Here is a 22,790-nt window from a genome sequence, read left to right as displayed (position 1 = left end):
ATCTAAAACCTAAATATGTCACTAACAATTAATGATATCAAAACCATAATAAATATTCAATCAGGAAATGAAAGCCCAGGACTTATTTGCTTCTGTATTAGTTCATTCTTAGACGGCTATAAAACATACCTGATACTGGATAATTTATAAAGAAGAGAAGTTTAATTGACTCACAGTTCTGCAGGTTTAACAGGAAGCATTACTGAGAGGCCTTAGGAAACTTATAATTATGGCAGAAGGTGAAGGAGAAGCAAGCACTTTCTTCACATAGTGGCAGGAGAGAGACTGAGAGAGAGAAGGGGAAAATGTCATAAGTTTTCAAACCAGAACTGATGAGAACTCACTCACTATCATGAGAACAGCAAGGGGAAGTTTACCCCATGATTCAATCACCTCCCCACAGGCTCCTGCCCCAGCATGTGGGGATTAGGATTCAAGATGAGATTTGGGTGGGGAAACAGATTCAAATTATATTAGCTTCACTGCTGAATTTTACAGAACATTTAAAGAATTACATGTCCTACTCAACTATTTCAAAAAATAAAGGTGGCTAAAATACTTCCAAACTCATCCAAAGTTACATAAAAAAAGAAGAAAAACCTACAAGCAGAGATCTCTGATAAACATAGATGCAGAAATCCTCAACAAAATACCATCGAACTAAATTCATCAACACATAAAAAGCTTATTCATTAGGCATGACCAATTGGAATTTATCCCAGGGATGCAAGAATGGTTTAACTTATGCAAGTCAGTCAATGTGATACATGATATTAATAGAATGAAGTACAAAAACATATGATCATTTTAACTGATGCTGAAAAAGCATTTGATACTATTTATCATCTCTTCATGACAAAAGTTTTATAAAGCAGGATATAGAAGGTACAAACCACAACACAATAAAAACTATTTATGACAGACCTAAAACTAGTATCATATTGAACAGGTACAAACTGAAAATCTTTCCTCTAGATCTAGAACAAGACAAGAATTCACACTTTTAGCAGTTATTCAACATAGCAATAGAGATATTATTTAGAATAATAAAACAAGAGAAGGGAAGAAACAGTATTCAACTGGAAAGGAAAAATTCACATTGTTCTTGTCTGCAGTTGATATAATCTTATATTTCAAAAAACCTAGACTACACCAAAATACTGCTATAACTGATAAAGAAATTCAGTAAAGTTTCAGGATGCAAAATCAGCATACAAAAATCAGTAGCATTTCTACATGCCAACAGTGCACAATCCGAAGAAAAAAGCAAGAATGTAACCCCATTTGTAATAGCTACAAAAAATAAAATATCTAGGAATAAACATAACCAAAAAAGTGAAAGACTTCTAGAATAAAACTATGAAACATTAGTGCAAAAAAGAAAGCCCCAAGAAATTGAAAGATATTTTATGTACATGAACTGGAAGAATCAATATTTTAAAAATATTAATACTACCCCAAGCACTCTAAAGATTCCATGCAATCCCTGTCAAAATAAAAATAATACTCTTCACAGAAATGGCAAAAATAATCCTAATATTTATGTGAAACCCCACAAGACCCACAATAGCAAAAGCTATCTTGGACAAAAAGAGCAAAATATGAGGAGTCACATCATCTGACTTCAAATTATACTTTGGAGATGTAGTCATCAAAACAGCATAGTAATGGCATACAGCAGACAGAGACCAAAGGAACAGAATAGAGAACACAGAAATAAATCCATACAACTACAGTGAACCCATTTTCAACAAAGATCCTGAGACCATACATTGGGGAAAGGAGGAGAATCTCTTCAATAAATGAGGCTGGGAAAATGGGATATCCATAAGCGGAAGAATGAAGTGAGACTCCATATCAATAATCATATAAGAAATTTTAAAAAGTAAAGACTTAAATCTAAGACCACAAGCTATGAAAGTATTATAAGAAAACTTTGGGGAAACTCAAAAATGTTGGTCTGGGCAAATATTTCTTCAGTAATACTCCGTAAACACAGGCAACTCAAGAGAAAATAAAAATGGACAAATGGGATCACATCAAGTTTAAAAGCCTCTGCTCAGCAAAGAAAACAATTAATAAATTGAAGAGACAAACTAGAGAATAGGAGAAAATATTTGCAAACTACTACTCTGACAAGGAATTAATAAGCAGAATATATAAGGAACTCACACAACTCAATAGGAAAAAATAAAATAATCCAATTTAAAAATAAGCAAAACATCTAAATTGATATTTTTAGGAAGAAGACATACAAAGACCAAACAGATATATGAAAAGGTGCCTAATAACATTGACCATTAGAAAAATAAAAATTAAAACCACAGTACTTACCTGGCAGCGGAGATACCATGATCACAAAGGTGGTTTTACCAGGGCAAGGCTTATCCATTGCACTCCAGATGTGCTGACCCCTGTGATTTCCCCAACTATGGGAAAATTGACTGCATAATTTGTGGTAGTGGGGGACTGTGTTCGCGCTTTCCCCTGGTCTTTAAAAAAAAAAAATGAAAACTACAATGAAATATCTTACCCCAGTTAAAATGGCTTTTATTCAAAAGACGGGCAATAACAAATACCAGTGAGGATGTGGAGTAAATTTGTTGAAATTTACACTATTTGTTGAAATGTAGATTACTATATAGCCTCTATGGAGAACACTGTGGAGGTTCCTCAGAAAACTAAAAATAGAACTTTCATAGATCTAGCAACCTCACTTCTAGGTATCTACCCAAAAGAAAGGAAATCAATCTCTGTTTTTTTTTTGTTTGTTTGTTTTTTAGGTAAGTTTATTAACCTCGGTTTTATAAATCCTTAAATAAACATTCACACAGATATAAAGTGCCTAGCCCATCAGAGCAGAGAAGAGCTCTGTATAGCTCAGTTGTTGTACCAATAAGATATCAGGGATTCTTCAGAAGCCAGCCTTGAGACTTCTCATTATTTTGAGATCATTATTATCAATTTGGACTTAAAAAACAAGGGCCCTGTAAAACCCTTCAAGTCTTCCTCATCTCAGGTTTTAGGGATGCCACTTGGATAAAAATTAAGGGTTCACAAAGGTTACTGCCCCCAGAAGCAGGCACTGGAAATAGATAGGCAGCTCTTCTTTATCCCAAGCAGAACCTGTGTCAGCTTCCCCACTGAGGGGTTTCATTTGTCTACCTGGGCTTGGACTCCCAAAGAGGAAGAACCACCTTTACTGGAGAACCAGTCCAAAGCCTGGGGTTGGAGTTGGTGGGGCAACTCTTTACTGTGCTTGCAGCTGGGCTGAGGCAGGATCCTGGACCTCTCGGGGGCATAGCCTGTGGAATGTAGTCGATTTGTTGGCGAAGGGGTGCCACTGGCCCTGGATGCTAGGGTTGTCAGTGTGGAAGGGCTTGTGGATGTGGATCACATTCAAGCCCAACTGGTTGGCCAGCTTCTGCACCAGCGTCGAGATCTCCTCGACTGACTTGCAGCGGATGCTCTCCTCACGCACATCCTTGTTAAGGTATTCTGCCACTACTCTGGGCACACAGCACGGACGCGAGTTCACATATATTATGACCCCTGGGTTCCGTCGGGCGAAGTCGATCACCTCCCGTTCCGCAAACTCCCTGGCGCCGCGAGATGAGGGGCTGTCGCGGCTGACGCTGACGCTCAGAAAGTAGGAAAGATAGGAAAAGGGCATTTGGAAAACATTAAATCAAAGAGATGAGGTGAAGATAACAACTAAACATAAATCACATTGCTTTGGATAATGCAGTTTAGTTGTAAAATTATTAACAATATTTCTAAGATTTTCAAAATGTCATTTTAGGATGGGGAGTAGGAGTTCATATAAATATGTTATTAATGATATGGATAGGTTTTTGCTTTATAATTATTACTGGAATTACAGATACGTTTTATGTAGTCTTCTTCATGAATTGTATATCTCACAATTTAAAACATATATAAATGGATTAGTGTAGAATGTGGATTATGGTGAATACTTAAGGTTTGCTTTATTGATACTGATGTTCCACTCTGGCTTAGAGTCTAACTCTTGTTGTCCAGAACCAAAGTCAATGGTTATAAATCAACATGGTTAGTGAACATAGGTAGTCTGAAAAATATATTAGCTGAATTCTTTTTTTTCTTTTATTGTACTTTAGGTACTGGGGTACATGTGCAGATCATGCAGGATTGTTGCATAGGTACATACATGGCAAGGTGGTCCATCCCCCTGTTACCTATAGCTAGCATTTCTCCCCGTGTTATCTCTCCACAACCTCCTCACCTTCTGCTGTCCCTCCCCTAGACCCCACCAACAGACCCCAGTATGTGATGCTCCCCTCCCTATGTCCATGTGTTCTCATTGTTCAACACCCACCTATGAGTGGGAACATGTGGTGTTTGTTCTTGTGTCAGTTGGCTGAGAATGAGGGTTTCCAGTTTAATGCATATGCCTACGAAGGATACGAACTCATCTTTTTTTATGGCTGCTATTATAATATTCCATGGTGTAAATGTGCCACATTTTCCTTGTTCAGTCTATCATCGATGGGTATTTGGGTAGGTTCCAGGTTGTTGCTATTGTAAACAGTGCTGCAGTGAACATAGGTGTGCATGTGTCTTTATAATAGAACGACTTATAGTTCTTTGGGTACATATCCAGCAGTGGGATGGCTAGGTTGAATGGAATTTTTATTTCTAGATCCTTGAGGAATCACCATACTGTCTTCCACAATGGTTGAACTAATTTACACTCCCACCAACAGTGTAAAAGTGTTCCTATTTCTCCACATCTTCTCCAGTATCTGTTGTTTTCAGATTTTTTAATAATCACCATTCTAACTGGTGTGAGATGGTATCTCAATATCGTTTCGTTTTGCATTTCTCTAATGACCAGTGATGATGAGCATTTTTTCATGTTTATTGGCCTCATATATGTCTTCTTTTGAAAACTGTCTGTGTATATCCTTCACCCATTTTCAAATGAAGTTGTCTGTTTGTTTTTTTTCTATAAATCTGCCTTAGTTCTTTGTAAATTCTAGATATTAGCCCTTTGTCAGATGGGTAGATTGCAAAAATTTTTTCCCATTCTGTTGGTTGCTGGTTCACTCTAATGATTGTTTCTTTTGCTGTACAGAAGCTCTGGAGTTTGATTAGATCCTATTTGTCTATTTTGGCTTTTGTTGCCAATGCTTTTGGTGTTTTAGTCATGAAGTCCTTGCCTATGCCCATGTCCTGAATGGTTTTACCTAAGTTTTCTTCTAGGGTTTTTATGGCGTTAGGTCTTATGCTTAAGTTGTGAATCCATCTGAAGTTAATTTTAGTGTAAGATAACAGGAAGGGGTCCAGTATCTGCTTTCTGCACATGGCTAGCCAGTTTTCCCAACACCATTTATTAAACAGGGAGTCCTTTCCCCATTGCTTGTTTTTGTCAGACTTGTCAAAGATCAGATTGTTGTAGATATGTTGTGATGCCTCCAAGGTCTCTGTTCTGTTCCATTGGTCTACATCTCTGTTTTGGTACCATCACCATGCTGTTTTGATTACTGTAGACTTGTAGTATAGTTAGGTAGAGTGATGCCTCCAGGTTTCTTCATTTTGCTTAGGATTGTCTTGGCTATGAAGGCTCTCTTTTGGTTCCCTATGAAGTTTAAGGTGTTTTTTTTTTTTCCAGTTCTGTGAAGAAGGTCATTGGTAGCTTCATGGGGAGAGTGTTGAGTATATAAATTACTTTGGGCAGTGTGGCCATTTTCATGATATTGAATCTTCCTAACAATGAGCATGGAATGTTTTTTTTATCTGTTTTTGTCCTCTCTTATTTCCTTGAGCAGTGGATTCTAGTTCTCCTTGAAGAGGATCTTTTGATCCTCTTTTAGTTGTATTCCTAAGTATTTTATTCTCTTTGTAACAATTGTGAATGGCAGTTTGTTCTTGATTTGGCTCACTGTTAGTCTGTTATTGGTGTATAGGAATGCTTGTGATCTCTGCATATTGATTTTGTATCCTGAGACTTTGCTGAAGTTGCTTATCAGTTTAAGGAGATTTGGGGCTGAGACAATGGGGTCTTTAAATATACAATCATGTCATCTGCAAATAGAGACAATTTGACTTCCTCCTTTCCTAATTGAATACCCTTTTTTTTTTTTCTTGCCTGATTGCTCTGGTTAGAACTTCCAATAATATAGTGAATAGGAATGGTGAGAGAGGGCATCCTTGTCTACTGCCAGATTTCAAAGGGAATGCTTCCAGTTTTTTCTCATTCAGTATGATATTGGCTGTGGGTTTGTTGTAAATAGCTTTTATTATTTTGAGCTAACTTCTTAGCATTCAATTTACAACATGCTAAATGCAATTTAAAATTAAAATTTTAAAGACAATTCTAGTTTTTTGTCACAAAATACATGTATGTGAAAATGCAGTGTAATTCACTTTCATACATAAGGATAAAAGCAAAAATGTAATATCTGGAGTATTGATTATATTTAACTCATATAGTCTTTTTGAACTTCTTTCCAAATAATTTTCAGCTTTTATGGCTAGCTATATGCCATTTGTGGCATATCAACACAGGATTTTCTTGTCTTTTAAGGAAAATAAATGTTTAGCTAGATTTTTATGTTTTTTTTTAATGTTAGATGGAAAATAACTAAAATCCAATTTTTTCTCTTGTTCACTTAGTTGTCTTTGCCACCTTACTTTATTGTGGTAAATTTTGTTAAGACATAATGATATTTTTTCATTATTATGTCTAATAGCGGATGTGAAAGAACTAAAATCTCTAATTTTTAACACCTTTTATGTCTGCTGCAGCCTTAACTATATGCAATTTATGAGCTGTAGATAAATCTTCACCCTCAGTGTGTGACATCAACAGAATCATTAATTCAGGGAAGAGAATCTGAGGTGAGAATTATGGTGGGGCTGGGCAACAGTTGGCTGCTTGAGCTGAATTTTCCAAGTTCACACCTAACTTAATTACTTCTCCTAACATCTCATTTGTATTTCCATAATGGCCCTGACTTTGAATGTTGTACTTCCTAAGATTAAAGAAAAAGTAACAGATAGAGGAAAGTGGGACCAAAGTGCTGATTGGTAGAGAAGTGTGTATATCAAGGTCATTCCTTAGGTAGTGCCTATTAAAAGCAGAAGTTATTTTTACTTCTTTTTTAGGAGAACGCATATTTTTCTGAGTTACTTGTCCTGAGGTCTAACAGGAAACTTTATCAAAGAGTGGGATTTCCTCAAATATCATGACCTGTGTATATTTCTAATTTGAAAGTTTATCATTTGGTATTTTGAAGAAGCAGTGTGCATCTTTTAATGGGAGATAAAATTAATGATCCTAATAAAAATGTCAAGACTTGGACAATAAGAAAACATCCATCTTTATTTTTTGTTGCCATAATTCTTCTTATCAGTGTTCAGCCAATAGATTTAATAATTTGGAAATAAATTACTGACATTTGAATTACATTATTAGAAATATGCTATAGCTTAAACAACAAGCCTCATCATGACAAAACATTAAAAGCCATTTATTTTCTGTTATTGTTAATTTGAAAGCCCTCATGTTGTGTAAAATGCTGTAGTGAATATTCTTAAGCAAACAGATTCACAAAAGTACTTGATTATGTAAATTATCTCTGTGGTGAAATATTTTATAAAAGCTTTGATTAAACATAACAGTAATTAGAAGACATAATCTATGGAGAAGACTATCAGTTAAATATACAAAAATAAACTCCTGCCACCTTTTTAAACCCTTTATGAACATGCATACATGAGCATCAGCAAAAAAACCTATGTAGAATTGTAACTTTTAATTTAGAAATGGTTCTTGGTTGCTATGTTGATGTTTTTAAAAAACTCTACTTAACTGTATTTTTACATTTAATTTTAAATGAGTAAGTCAAAATACACATTATTTTCTGAAAAATAATTTTGAGGGTAACTAACAAAAGTATATACTCCATAAAATTAATAAAGAGGTTGTATAAACAAAGAGAATGGATAGGGTAAGCTGGAATGAAGGGTATAAATAAAGTAAGAAATACAAAATGTTCCTTAAGTCTTGATATCCAAAAGAAAGAGTATTAACTTTCTCTTAGAAATTTTTTTCATGCTGAATTATTAATTTGCCACATTGAGCTTCATATCATATTCGTGTGATATTCATAAGATGAAAACATTCTGGATTCAGACTATTCCTCTAGAATCTGCTCTTTGTAGGTTTTATGAATGGTCCTACCCCATATCTTTCAGCTTGATCTCCAGTCCCAGGATAATCAAATTATATTTCTTATACAAAAAGGGCTTAAGTTCCTAAAGAGCAACAGATTTCTCAAAGTTGGTGTAAACATAGAAATATAACATCTTGAATATCCTCTCTTGCAGACTAAGCAGTCTGCCTATTTGACTCTCCTACATGCTGTTTTTCTCAAACCCCTGCATATGACTTAATATTCACAACTTGAAGTTAGTCTAGCTACTCCATTTTTGTAAACTGCTAATTTTTTAAGAGATTTAAACCTGTTTATAATCCTCCATTGACATATATTAGATTTGGTAAAAATTTTCTACCATGCCTCACATTTTATGCCTATTGCTTTTGTCTCAGTTACCGGGACACCTTACTTCACTTACATACTTTTATATCATAAGTCGGGCTTTCAAGGTCTGCCTGGTAAAACTTGATATAGGTTGACATTCATTATCCTGAGTCATAAAAATTACTCTACTATTTGATTGTGTACCTGGGGCAACCAAATACCTTTAAACTAGTAGAATCACCCCAATGCCTACTGGGAATAGAACTGGAGTCCTAATAATTTCTGATTTTTCATTTGTATTTTCTAAAACACTTTCCTGAAATTATAATTCCATTTTATCAATTAAAGCTATCTGTGGACAAACCAAAAGGAACTACTAGATATTATTAGGGCCAGGCGCCAGTGGCTCACGCCTCTAATGCCAGCACTTTGGGAGGCCAAGGCGGGCAGATCACAAGGTCAGGAGATTGAGACCATCCTGGCTAATGTGGTGGAACCCCATCTCTACTAAAAATACAGAGATTATCTAGGTGTGATGGTGCATGCCTGTAATCCCAGGAGGGATTATGGGGGAGGCTGAAACAAGAGAATCGCTCAAATCAGGTAGTCAGAGATTGCAGTGAGCTGAGATCTCTGTGTGCCACTGCACTCCAACCTGGTGACAGGACCAAAAGAAACTCTGTCTCCAAAAAAAAAAAGAAAGAAAGATATTATTCAGCTCCAGGCTCCAGAGGAAAGTCTTTCAGTTGAAAATTTAATCTAACACTTTTTCCACCATATCTGTAACTTAGAAGCCATTTCTTGGACTATCCAAAGCTGGATAATAAAGATAAAGCTCATTGATTGCAAATTCTCCCTTCTTCTATTCATGGTAGCCACTATGACATGTTATTTCTTAACACACCTACCATACTTAGCTTGTTTTTCTCCTATATATTACTAACACCTGGGTGGCTTGCCTTGTAATTTCAAGATGACCAAAATACATACATTTAATAGGTTGAAAATTTGAGCTCTAACAAGTTATTTGTGGCACTTGAAATCGCTGAAATTGCTGTAGACCTTATATGGAGTAGATTAATGTTTGTGATGACCACTCATTGTCAAAAACAATCCACTTTGAGCAACAGCCTTCCATTATCAATAATAAAGTCATCACATGCATCACTAGGAGAGATAAACTAAGATTAAGGCAATGTGTCTATCTTGATAATCTCTATGTCAGCTCACTTCTACCTAAGCTACATAAATAAGAATGTATCCAATTTGCTTCTCTTAAAAGGGCTTTCAAGCTGCCTCCTTATTTGATTTTCATCTTCCTTCTTTCACAATCTTAGACTCACCATCTTATTATCCTATCTTTCAGAGAGATACTGGTTATTTTGACTGAAAAATAAAAAAAAAAAATCTTCCTGCTTTTCTGTATCTGAGTGTAGTAGACTGTTGCCGTAAATTTTAGGGCAAATAGCTCTTCCATATGTGCAGAATAGAAAAAGAATGAAGATAATTATAAAGCACTAGTAATTTTTGATAGCTGACATTTTAGGAACCTTGGAGAATTAAATATGGAAAATAGAGGATTGTTCTCTACTACAGTAGCAATGGCATCTAACTTGTGCTGTATCTGAAGAGGCCAAGATCCTTTCTCTTCAATATAAACTACAAAAATAAGCTATATAATACTAACATTTCAGACTACTCTCATTTTGCCATTTCTTTAACTTACCTTATTAATATTTCTCCAAAGGATCTGTCTTAAATTGTCATTGGGCATATAATTCAAGACTAACTCTGTAGTTCTTCTTGATTAGGTTCTCAGAGTAGTATTTAAGCTTTTCTTTTCTTTCTTTTCAGTTTTTAACAGCCTAGACTAACTGCTTCTTTGATTTCCGCTAAATGATTTGTTTCATTTGGGATTTGCAAATTATAAACCCCATTTGCAAGAGAACAATCTGATCATAGCTGTGCTGCTCTACAGTTTAAATTAGAATTTTGGAAATCTGAGGATTTAAATTAAAGCTCATACCCAAGGTAACAAAAAACCCTCCACTCAACACTCATAGAGAGAGTAATTATATATGAGAACCTGAAATTAGAAGCTGAAATTAGAGCTATGTTCACTAAGCACCAAAGAACAGCTATTTTTTTAGACCTCATAATGAAATGATTCCAGGTAAGATAATATACATGTCAGAGCCATTCAGTGCCACATTTCCCAGCTCTTATTTTCTTTTCTCAAATATATTGAATCCCTTTAACTCCTTGTGTTGGTAAAAAAGTTTTAAACTCTTTATAGTGAAGTGATATTTGAAAAAAGATTTTCTCTCACGTTGAAAAAAGAGGTAAAAAGTGCCATGCTTAAAAAAATTCTTTTGGATTTATCTTATATTTATAATAGAAAATACAAATAAGAAGTAATTCATGCATCTAGTACTGCTCATCACAATAATAAAGAACATAACATATTTATTATAATTATGTAAAGTATATTTTATAGCTTATGATAAATTATAACAAAGAATATGCAGAAGATATTTATGAAAATAACAAGAAATGATTATTAAGCTCTTTTATACCAAGGATTGTGTTTAATACTTTACAACTATTTTCTTCTGAAATCTGAAGAGCAACTTGCTATCAAGATTTTACACATACACATACACATTTATATTTATGTACGTGAATTTACCAAAGTGGTTTAGTTGAATAATTACCCCAATCACAAAGCTAGATCTTAAGAATTTACATGTTCAACCTCTATAATATGGCAATGTATATTGCTTTTAACTTAGAGTGTTGAACATTAAAAAAAAAATGCTAAAACAAAATTAACTGATGTTTCTAACACATTAAACGCATGTTCTACATAATGTTAATTTTACTTTAGAATATAAATGTATAAACAAGAGTATTTATATAAAAATTAACTGAATGTAAAATTTGAACTGAGCATGAGATCAAATTTAAACAATACCAGATATGGCAAGGTAATAAGTGCTAAGAACTAGCACAAAAATTTAAAAATAATGCTTGAGGAGGTGAGGCTATGAGTTCAAGGCCAACCTGGGCAACATAAGAACCTCTCATTCACTAATAATAATAATAATAATAATAATGATAACAATAATATTTTGGTATCATGATTGGTGATAAAACCTGTTAATGGTCTTTGGTCCTCATGAGTCTAGTTTGCCTCTAGTAATCTAACAGATATCTAATCAAAGATCACAATGCATTGAAAGATATCTGTTAAAATACATATATGTTGGTATATATATATATATATATGTATAAACATATATATGAGATTCATAGATTCATATTTATATGATTTTTATATCATATATGTATCTATGAATATATATCTTATCTATAACTCATACATATTATTTTCACATGAAAATCTCATATATGAGATTCGTAGATACATACATGTATATGTTCCAATGGAGTCAGTGGTATCTATATAAAATATTCATTGAGCCTATGTTTTCCTTCCAATATGCTTTCTTGAGTGTAAAAGGGGTTCATATTATATAGCTAATGTCCATAAAATTAGATACAGATGTACAAACATTGATGTTTTCTACTCATAAACTTTAAACTACAGAATATTAAAAAAGCTTCCTCTTTTGGAGTGAGTTATTCTAATTTACCATTCTCATAAGAAAAAATAAAGACATGGGACTACATGAAGTTTAAGCTTAGTTCCTCATATCCATGCCTAGGCTTATATGAAGAGTGTCAAATAGAAATTATATATAAGTTTATGCCCCATTTATATTTTTTATTTAATTGAGAATTACAGACCACATTTTCTCCTCTAAACAATAGAAAGCATTTTCCAATTAATTCACTATCAATTAAACACTCAGAGTGATTTCACACTGTGTTAATGTAATAGTCTATATTGGCATGTCTGTTCTGGGAGACAATTTGGTACTGAGTATGACAAGCTTAAAAATGACCAAGAAGTAGCTCTTCACATCTGCAAGAAATTTACTGAACAATGTATGTAATAACAATCAAGAATTTTTCTAATTTTTTAACAAGGAATAATTTGAATAATGCAATGTAATATAATCTAAGCCATATACATTATCTAAAATCTAATATTGAACAATTCAGTTATTAAAATATAAAACTATATCAAAAAGAGTATAATCAATGAAATCTCAGTATACTCAAAACACATATTAATCACTATACTATTTAATGGTAAAAATTGACAAGAAAATAATTAATTATAATATGCATCCAACACTGTCTTGATAACCATCCAGAAAAGAAATAATAAAGAAAATTACTTTAAAAATGCTAAAAGGTATGTATGGAAAACTTACAGCTAACATTATTCTCAATAGTGAAAAATAAAACTTTCCACTAAGATAAAAAACATGACAAAGCTTCTACTTTTACCACCTCTATTTAGCTATCAACATTTTAAGTCAGAACGATTGGACAATAAAAATAAATGAAGACATTCAAATTGGAAAGGAATAATCAAACGTACCTCTTAATAAAAAGAAAGGAAGTTAAATGTAAATTGCAGGAAGGGAGAAAACAAAAATTAGAATAGGAAATAATAAAATAAATAATAATAATAAAATAACAAAATAAAAGCAATAGAGAAAATTCAATGAAAGCAAATGTCATTTTTTTAAATAATTAGCAAAATTGAAAAATCTTTAGCTATTTTGACCAAAATATAAATTAAATTAAAGAGAAAGAGGGTAAGAAGACAGTGAATTCTTAGTTCACCAGAAACAGAAATAAAAGAGGGAACACAATTACTGAGTTTATATAAATATAGAGAATTATAAAGGAATAATATAACAAATTAGATACTCAGCATTCAATAAATTTGGTAATATAAATGCAATATACAAATATCTGAAAGACACAAACTATCAAAACCAATTCAAACTAGCCTTAGAGTAAGTGAAAAAAAATGAAATAGTAATAAAAACTATGTATTATTAAATTCCCAGGCCCAGATGGTTTCAACACTGAATATTACCAAACCTTCAAAGAAGAATTGATAGCAATTCTTTGCAAAATTTTCTAGAAAACAGAGGAGAGGAATACTTCCTACCTAATTTTACAAGACCCATGTAACTCTGATACCAAGCCAAACACATCACAAGATAATCGCAAACCAGAATATCTTATAACTATGATTGCAAAAATTCTCTAAAAAATAAATATAAACAACTAAATCCAGCAACATTTAAGAAGATGATAGCTAAAGAGTGCAAGTTTTATTTTTGAGTAGTTGATAATATTCTAAAATTGAGTATAGTGATGGTGGCTTATATCTGAAAATATACTAGAAGTATTTTAATTGTGTGGTATATGAGTGATGTTGCAAAATAGCTGTTGTAGAAAAAAAGAAAGAATATCTCATAACCTAGCTATAAAGAGAAAATATTCTTTCTGTACTTGATTATTAGCTAATCAAGTGTGTTCAAATCCCCCAACAGATGCTTGTTATACAAATAAAATGAAAAAATGCTCAATAAATCTTACTTTATAATTTAAACAGTTGGATAGCCTCCCCTTCCCTCCTGCCCTCATTGACCCTGACAACTTAGCATTCTCCATATATAGAATGTAAGTGCTCATTGGAAGGGATACAAGCATTCCTTTATGTGTTTATGAGTGTGTCTGTTTTTCCTGACATTGCTATTCAATTTCTTTCTCTCTTTTTTTATTTAATCAAACTATACCAACTAAAAAAGTATCCATCTCAACTACTGCAAGTTCTGAAATTATTGTTTCTTTCTGTTTTCTTTCTCAATATATGCCTTCCTTTTAAAAGTTTTCTGTGGCCTGGACAAGTGCTGCCTAGTAAAAATATAATAGCATAATGTAAGTGTAATTTTACACTTAACAGGCACATGAAAAGTAAGAAAACTTTATTTCAATAACATATATTCTTAAATTAACATTTCAACATGGAATTAATATTAAAAACATTTTAATGAAGTGTTTTATGTTCTTCCTCATTTTAGATGTTTCCAATTTTGCATGTATTTTATACTTACTGTTCATATCATTTGGCGTAGCCATGTTTAAGTTTGTAATAATCAAATGTTACTGGCTTTTACAATACTGTATAGCAAATGTTGGGACCAAAGCAGGTACTTTACATATTAATGGGGGGGGGGTAGAAAAAAATTACCATCTTTTGTGAAGAAACTATAGTTTTGAGAAGCAATATGTCTCATATGTTGTCGTCGTTATTATTATTATTATTATTTTAGTTTGAGTTCTACCTTGGTCTTCTTAAATGTATTCATAAAGGAGCAAACACTCATCTACCCCCAAAAAGATTGACATTTTGGGCAGATAAAATAGAATGTCATGTATTTAAAAATACAAAAGATATTGTCCTTTTAATAATTTTAAAAATATTGTTGTTTAAATCACAGCTGTGTACATTAAATAGATTTAATTCTCTTAAGACTTGACATTTATTAGAAGTCATGAATTCAATTCTGAAAGGTTGATAAATAAAATGAATGGTAAGAAATAATTTTGATTTGATCATGCTAAATTTTTGTTTTCTTTGATTTTTTCTGGTACTGGTAATGATTCAGTATACTTAATATTGTCCTCAAATTTGAAAATATTGTATGTATATGTGTTAAATCAAAGGCACAGATATGAAAATTCATGGACTGTTGAATTGCATATATATATATATATATAAAATTTGCCTCCTCTATTGATCAATACATTTATATATTTTATAACTTATTGAACATGAGCAGTATTAGTTTCAATGTCAACATCATTTAATTATTTCTAATATGTCTTTTAGGTCAAAATTTTATACCCTCTGCCAAATCAAACTGAAGTAACCAAGATAGATGTGTGTTGATTCTCAAATCAGTTTAAAATAAAAACAATTGTTGCATATTATTTTGAGTCTGTCACCAAAAATGAGCACTATATATAAACTAGCTTAAACTTAATCAACTTTTAACCAAGTTGTTTTATCAGACATGAAGAAAACAGCAACCAAAAATCAATGTTCTTGAAAAATAATTAAAATAAACAGCATTGGGACCAGAGAACTATAGCAAAGTAATAGTGCACCAGGACCCAGGCTTTTCAACACATGAGGAGTTGCCACTCTAAGGAGAGGTGTGGATGGAGCCAAACAAACGCAAGCTTATATGGGTAGCTCTCATTTATTTACTTTATCTGCCATTTATTATTTCACCATGAGAAAAAGAACAGTAGACATCAAGGGGTTAGCCTGATACAGCTAATAATTATATTCCTTTTTTTTTTTTTTTTTTTCCTGAGACCAGTCTGGAGTTCAGTGGGCAATCTTGGCTCACTGTGATCTCTGCCTCCTGAGTTCAAGTGATTACCCTGCCTCAGCCTCAGGAGTAGCTTGGACTACAGGGTCATACCACCACACTTGGCTAATTTTTTGTATTTTAGTAGTGTCAGGGTTTCACCATGTTGACCAGGAAGGTTTTGATCACCTGACCTTGTGAACCACCCGCCTCAGCCTCTCAAAGTGCTGGGATTACAGAAGAGAGCCAATGCCTCCACTTATTTCCTTTTTAAATAGTAATTTTATAAACATCAGTTAAGGCCACTCTATAACTGTGATGATGTAATAGAAAGAGCTTGTCTATACACACACACAAGCAATGAAAAATCAATACGCAAGCTATTTTTGAACAACAAATATCCCTCTATCCTGTCCAATATAAGTGATGTTGCTTCTTTCCCATTTACAGTTTTAAACTCATGCTGGTTACTTCCTTTAAGATAAAATTTGTAGGGAACCAGCCTCCACATCCCACTCTTGGGTACCCCAAGTTTGCTGGTGACAAAGGAATGAGAAAAAGACAGATTAAGAATGCAGAAAGTGGGACCAGGGGGCCATCACTTGTACTGGAGACAGTGAAGTCTTGGGGAAGTTTGCCTCCCCAGAGGCCTGATGCAGTTTGCTGTGGTTTATTGCTCCCAATTTATATGTAACTCATAACCAATTTATGCAGGCACTTTGTAAGTCCTTTCTCCTTTGCTGCTTCCCCAACACAAAATTTATTAGGCCATCAACTCATAGACTTACTCCTGCTTTCTAATAGTTTTCAATTTAGAACAAACCCAGTTTTCTTAGTCTCTTTGCCAAATCATCTAACAGAGACCCAAATCAAACAGTATTCCTTTCTCAAACCTTCTCACTGGACACTCTACTATTCCTCACTCCGTGATTTTTCAATACATAAAAAATGGCAAGTCTCTAGCCAGGGTAAGATAAAATGAGAAGTGATAGAAAATATAAATATTAGAAATGAAAGAGGGGACATCACTACAACTCCAATGAATATTAAAATGATAACAAAACGTTGTGAACAACTCTGCCTAGAGATTTGATAACCTAGATGCATAAACAAAATACCTTATAGACACAATCTGCCACCCTCACACAGAATAGATAATCCTAATAGACCTGAATCAATACTTAATAACATTCCCAAACAGAAAGCAACAGACCTTGGTAGTCTCACTGGTGAATTTTACCAACCATTTTAGGATGAATTTTTCCAATTGTTTCAAAAGTCTCTTCCAGAAGATAGAATCAGGGTGAATACATATTAATTCTTTATATAGGGCCAACATTACCCTAACGTTAGAGATAAAGGCATTACAGGAAAAATCAGACACTGAGATTTTTCATGAATGTAAATACAAAAATAATTCTAAACAAAATATTAGCAAATACAATGCAACAATGTGCATAAAGGATCAGGCATCACAGCCAAGTGGCATCTATTTCAAGTTTGCAAGGCTGGTTCAACATTTGAAACTTGGCAATTTCTCACATCAATAGGGTGAGAGAGAAAAATCACATGATCATCTCTATAAATACTGAGAAGACTTCTGACAAAACCCAACACTCATTTATGATAAAACAAAACATTTCAACTAACTAGGAATAAAGAGCAACTCCCTCTGCTTGATAAAGTCATCTACAAAAACACTATAGCTAATATACTTATGTGTATGTCCGTCAAACTAAACTCTTCAGACCCTCACAAATCTCGCTGAGGTTTAAAAAAAAAAGGATCTTATATTTCTGTCCTGAATTTGAGCTTTGTCCCAGAGTTATTTTTTAATTTGAAAATTTTGAAGATATTAAGAATGAAAATGGATTCATTTTTGAACTTCTGAAGTTCCAGCTTCTTTATGTTTAACAGTATTTTCATTATCACTATTTTCTTGTATATTTCTAAAAAGCAGTAAACCAGGTGGCACCTTCAGCCAACTTCTCTGAAATCATATAGGTAGACCATCTAAGTCATTATGTATATGTTTCACTTTCTGTAGGACTACATGTAACAGTGTTGCTAAACTTCCTATTCCTAAGTAACAAGATTCCCAGTTTCTCCAGCTTCCATTTTAACTTTCAATGAAGGGTTCACAGATTTGTGCAAAGTTCACTATGTGTTTGCTCACAATTTCTTCAAAGCCTTGCCACCTTTGCCCATCTTCCTGTCCAGAATCCACTGACAAATTTTAAATTTTTAGGAAAGCATAAACTCCCAGGTATCAAAAACCATGGCAGTCACTATAGCTCTTTAATAAACTATCTAAAGACTCCATGGAATAAAGTAGTTTTTCAATCAGAAACGTAGACATGGAATTGTGAGGACAGCTTTACTCTATTCCACAATTACTGGAGCCTCAACCTGAAGAGTTAAGGCCAGGGTCAAAAGAGTTTATTTACATATATGTCTGGTGGCTGATACTGGTTGTCAGTGGAGGACCTAGGTTTCTTATACTTCCTGGTCTTTTTCATATGATCTCTCCATATTAGCTAGTTTGGAGATTCCTGGTAACCTTGTGACTTTGTTCCAAGGGAAAACTAGCTGTAAGAAATAGTCTTTTATGATATAGCTTTTAAAATCATATAATTTTCTTTCTTTTTTTTTTTTTTTTTTTTTTTTTTTGAGACGGAGTTTCGCTCTTGTTACCCAGGCTGAAGTGCAATGGCGCGATCTTGGCGCACTGCAACCTCAGCCTCCTGGGTTCAGGCAATTCTCCTGCCTCAGCCTGCTGAGTAGCTGGGATTACAGGCATGTGCCACCATGCCCAGCTAATTTTTTGTATTTTTAGTAGAGATGGGGTTTCACCATGTTGACCAGGATGGTCTCCAGCTCTTGACCTCGTGATCCACCCGCCTCGGCCTCCCAAAGTGCTGGGATTACAGGCGTGAGCCACCGCGCCCGGCCCCATATAGAGAATTTTCTAACACATTCTATTCATCAAAGCAGTCAGAATTGTTACCCAGTCACAAGGGGAGAGAAAATGTTATTCTTCTCCTTCAGTTGATAGAAAAGGGGAATTCTGGAAGGATATGTCGAACCAGATTTATTGCAGTGGCCATTAAAAAGTACAATCTACCCACCAATAAACATAATATTTATAATTTAGTTCATTTCCTCTGTGAGAAATCTTGAGAAACAAATAGATACCTTGTCTCTTCTCACATCTATAACACATTGTTCTTATCATTTTCTCAAGTGATAAATTTACTGTCTATCACTTAGTTTGTTTTTATTTTATTTTTATTTTTTGGTTTTAAGGAGCAGAGAGTTTAATAGGCAAGAAGGAACTGGGAAGGCATAAAGAAGGAGCTCCCCCATACAGACACAGAAGGAGGGGGTCTCCAAAGCCAAAATAGGAGACCTCCTTTTTAATTTTTTTTAATCTTGTGTTTAATTCATGGAAAATACTACTTATTTTTCTTGAAACATATTTTCCAAAGATTAAATAATATTTCTATGATTGGCTTTTTTCCCCTGCCTTTCTGGATACTCTGTCAAAGTACACCTTCTACAATCTTTGTTGCTTTATGTCTTTAAATATTACACAATTTTAGAATTCTCTATTTGACCATTTTTACTTCAAAACAACAGAGATGGCAAATATGGAGCACAAAGAGCACAATTTTCACTTCTGAGCCAGTGATAGATTTAGCTAATTTATCATTTTCCCTAATTAGTTAACGACATGTGACTCACCCGTATTTTGTTTTATAGCATTCATAATTTAAGATAAATTACGATATTTTTGCTTCTATAATTTTAGTAATGTATTACCCACTTTAAATATATATGACTGATGCAAAATAATATTAAATTGAAAAATACAGGAGCAGATAAAAATAAGAAAATGTATTACGAAAGCATTTCAAGCTTATGAAAAAATATGTAAATTAAAATGTCATAGGCTGGGCACCCGTGGCTCAGGCCTATATTTCCAGCACTTTGGGAGCCTGAGGTTTGAGGTTTGATTGAGTCTGGGAGGTGGAGACTGTAGTGAGCTAAATTCATGCCACTGCACTCCAGCGTGGGTGACAAACCAATACCCTGTCTAAAAAAATTAAAATAAAATAAAATAAGCTTTAATTAAAAGATCCTAGAACAAATAATTTTAAAGATGCAATAAAATTCAAATGCTTAAAAGAATCTGTCAATAAAATAAATATACATACACACATCTACACACATATATGACATGTGAATATACCTTTAATAAATGCTAACCTTCAACGAGCTTAAAACCAGAATTCTACATTTGCCAGCCATTTTTAATCTGTAAGAATAATCTTAAAAAATAAATAATAAAAGAAACCTCCCAAATTTTATATCGATTTGTACATGTTATTGATCAATTATTGCAAAATATAAAAATTCAAACTATATCATTATTCAGAAGGTCATCATTTATTCATCCTTCTATCTAATAACATCTTCTCAACCTTTTTAGTTTAGAGCAATAAAATGTGATCTTATCAGTTTAAATATGATAATCTATTAATTTCCTTTCTTTACAGACTCATTTATTCATCATTTAAGAGTGCAGCTGCTTACAATTCTTTTAGGAAATTGCAAGTTTTATAACTTGCAAAGTTTATTTTGAATGAAACCAATGACTTTAAATAAAATGCTTCAAAATTGTCTCCCTCCAAACATGGCGTTTTATTGAACCAAATGCTTCCGCTTATGCTGTATCTCAATTGGAAGATACATTTTCCTTTATAGATCTAAATCGAAATTATACCACTAGGATGCAAAATAATTCTCTCCAGTAAGTGTCACTGTTTTATTTCTAAAAAGTGGTAACAATTTCTGTTGATGAAGTTGTTGCAGCAAAGAGAATCTTCACCTTAGCTTATAAAATTAATTTGAACACTTGGAAAGACGATTGTTAAAACTATTTAAAAATTAAATTTTTCACACAATATATGGATGGTAGTAGGTATTTCTACTCACTGAAAATTCTTTCTTACATTATTATTAAATATTAAGAGCCCTTAACCAAATGATTTGCTACTAAAGAAACAGCTAACTGAGAGCATTTTAGAAAATATTGTAGCCATGAACATTTAAGATTTAACCTTTATTTCTTCTAGACCCAAATTGTAACCACAATAATGGCTCCTAGAAATTTTTGATCAATTTATGTTAAAAATTCATATGGAAAGAAGCAACATTAAAAATGAATTCATGGTATAAGTTTGTTTTATTGGTACTAGTTGAATTATGGGGAGATATTGCATAAATGCAAATGTGAAGAAGGAAATTTGTCCAGGCGTGGTGATGTGAGCCTGTAATCCCAACCACTTCGGAGGCTGAGGCAGGAGAATGGCTTGAACCTGGGAGGTGGAGGTTGCGGTGAGCTGAGATCCACCACTGGACTCCAGCCGGGACAACAAGAGCAAAACTGTGTCTCAAAATAATAATAATAATAATAATAATAATAATAATAATGTTATGTTAAAAAATCTCATCAAACAAAAACATATGTACTACAATCACAAACAATTCTTCCCTAAATTCATTTCTTTCAAAGTTATTGTTAAATAAGTTACACAGTTGAGAAAAAGTATAAAAGAATGATAATGAGTTGACACAGTGAATTAAGAATTCAACAGAGAAATATTATGGGATATTAAAATGAGACTTGAAAGGAACACAAAAATCAATCTTGAACTCAAACATTAATATACACAGAATAAAAACATGCAGTGCCTATTTAATACTAACAATGATTTTGTGACCAGTAAAATTAATTTACTTAGCTCTTTTTAAAAGTAATAATGAAGGAGGCCAGGAGTGGTGGCTCACACCTGTAATCCCAACACTTTGGGAGGCTGAGGCAGACTGATCACTTGAGGTTGGGAGTTTGAGACCAGTCTGACCAACATGAAGAAACCCCGTCTCTACTAAAATTCAAAATTTGTCCAGTCGTAGTGATGTGCACCCAGCTACTACAGAGGCTGAGGCAGGAAAATGGCTTGAACCTGGGAGGTGGAGGTTGCGGTGAGCTGAGATCCACCACTGGACTCCAGCCGGGAAACAAGAGCGAAACTGTGTCTCAAAATAATAATAATAATAATAAAAGAAATGAATTTAAGTAAGAATTGTTTGTTATTGTAGTACTTATGTTTTTATTTAATGAGATTTCCTTTTTTTTTTTTTAACACAACAAGTATATTTAAGTAAAACATTCTAGGTAAATAAAGTTCAAAGAATGTATATGGGGTAAATTATGCCTAAAAGGGAATTAAATGATATTATTTTTAATAAAAATAACATGTAAAAATAAATTAGCAATAGACGTGTAAAGAAATCAACACAGATTTCTCTTCTGAAGCAGGAACAGAATATGAATGAAAGTTTTACTTCAGTAAGTACTAATGACCTCGAGTAGTTTAACAATGCTTTGTCTTACTAGTTATAAAATAAACTTAGGTAAATTGGTAAAAACACAAGCAAATATTTAGCCTCTAGCTTTTCCAGTGGAATATAACAATAATTATTGACACACAATTTTTTTCTTTTTTTATTGCATTTTAGGTTTTGGGGTACATGTGCAGAACATGCAAGATAGTTGCATAGGTATACACATGGCAGTGTGTTTTGCTGCCTTCCTCCCCTTCACCCACATTTGGCATGTCTCCCCAGGCTATCCCTCCCCAGCTCCCACTCCCCGCTGTCCCTCCCCTATTCCCCCCAATAGAACCCAGTGTGTAGTACTCCCCTTCCTGTGTCCATGTGTTCTCATTTTTCATCACCCGCCTATGAGTGAGAATATGCGGTATTTCATTTTCTGTTCTTGTGTCAGTTTGCTGAGAATGATGTTCTCCAGATTCATCCATGTCCCTACAAAGGACACGAACTCATCATTTTTGATTGCTGCATAATATTCTATGGTGCTTGT

General features: G+C 33.5%; 1 non-coding gene and 1 pseudogene across 1 annotated transcript; one reads left to right on the top strand and one right to left on the bottom strand.

Annotated features, from left to right (window-relative positions):
- Positions 1–2,326: 2,326 nt before the first annotated feature.
- LOC118152656 (U1 spliceosomal RNA) lies at positions 2,327–2,490 on the top strand. Its single transcript, XR_004741386.1, has one exon. It is a non-coding gene; the product is annotated as a U1 spliceosomal RNA (small nuclear RNA).
- A 308-nt stretch (positions 2,491–2,798) lies between these two features.
- LOC100402201 (large ribosomal subunit protein mL43 pseudogene) lies at positions 2,799–3,673 on the bottom strand (annotated as a pseudogene).
- Positions 3,674–22,790: the final 19,117 nt, after the last annotated feature.

The sequence above is a fragment of the Callithrix jacchus genome, chromosome 3, assembly GCF_049354715.1.
Source record: "Callithrix jacchus isolate 240 chromosome 3, calJac240_pri, whole genome shotgun sequence".
Lineage (NCBI taxonomy): Eukaryota > Metazoa > Chordata > Mammalia > Primates > Cebidae > Callithrix > Callithrix jacchus.
The sequence above is the reverse complement of the archived record's forward strand: the minus strand, read 5'-3'. Positions and strand labels throughout refer to the sequence as shown.